Source organism: Trachypithecus francoisi, unplaced genomic scaffold (assembly GCF_009764315.1).
Source record: "Trachypithecus francoisi isolate TF-2019V2 unplaced genomic scaffold, Tfra_2.0 Lachesis_group18, whole genome shotgun sequence".
NCBI lineage: Eukaryota > Metazoa > Chordata > Mammalia > Primates > Cercopithecidae > Trachypithecus > Trachypithecus francoisi.
Window position 1 is genome coordinate 2,129,709 of NW_022681463.1, and position 1,142 is coordinate 2,130,850.

Below are 1,142 nucleotides of genomic sequence, written 5' to 3' on the forward strand. Positions count from 1 at the left end.
GGGCGTCACGTGACCCCGCGGGTCTCGCGAGAGCGCGCGCGTCGGGCGCCGGAGGGTCGGCTCACCGCAGGTGCAGCAGCCTCCAGCACCGCGCGCCCAGTCACGCGTGATGCAGGCCGGCACGTGACCCGCAGCAGCACGTGACCCTGGACCCACGTGACCCGGCCTGGTCCGGGGGCCTGGGGCCAGCCGAGGTCCTGAAACGGGAAGTGGGCTGGGTTCGGGGAAAAGGAAGAGGAAGAGTCGTGGCGGGAGAAAGTGAGGAAAGAGGAAGTCCGCGACGGGAGAAAGGGCAGACCGAGCGCGGACGCCCAGGCCTCCCGTCAGCCTGCGAGGCCGGGCCGGCCGCGTCCCATCCGCGGGCGTCCTTTTGGACCGGAGGGTGGTCGGGGTGGCAGCTCGGTGACCCGCCGGGTGCGCGGCCGGGGATGGGCGAAGGGTTTGTCTTTTCGTAAGTGGGAAGCAAGTTCCTCACACAGGGAGGCCACTGTGCCCAAACTCTTGAGTGGTTTTAGGAAGGCAATAAGGGATTTGAAAGAGGTCAGTGCGGCCTTCCGCTCGTTAATCGCAGACTGAGGGAAGACGGCACCGGGCTGCCCAAGGTGAAGGTGAAGGTGCGATGGCGATACTCTTTGGCTTACACGAAGATCCTGTCCAGCCCCTTTTTCTTTTTTTTTTTTTGAGACGAAGTCTCGCTCTGTCGCCCAGGCTGGAGTGCAGTGGCGCGATCTCGGCTCGGCTCGTGTAACCTCCGCCTCGCGGATTCAAACGATTCTCCTGCCTCAGCCTCCCGAGTAGCTGGGATTACAGGCACCCGCCACCACGCTCAGCTAATCGTGTATTTTTAGTAGAGACGGGGTTTCACCAGTTGGCCAGGGTGGTCTTTGGTCTTGAACTCCCGACCTCAAGCAATCCACCTGCCTCGGCCTCCCAAAGTGCTGGGATTACAGGCCTGAGCCACTGCGCCCGGCCCCTGCATGTTAGAAGTCTGAAGATGCTCTGTTTTTTGGCTTGTCACCGTGTAGGATTTATGGCTTTTTGTTAAAATACTATTTAAGCAAGGCCCCTCCGCTACTGCTTTGTATAAAGCACCCTTCGCATAAGTAACTACATCTTAGAAAAAGGTTTAATCTTACATTTCG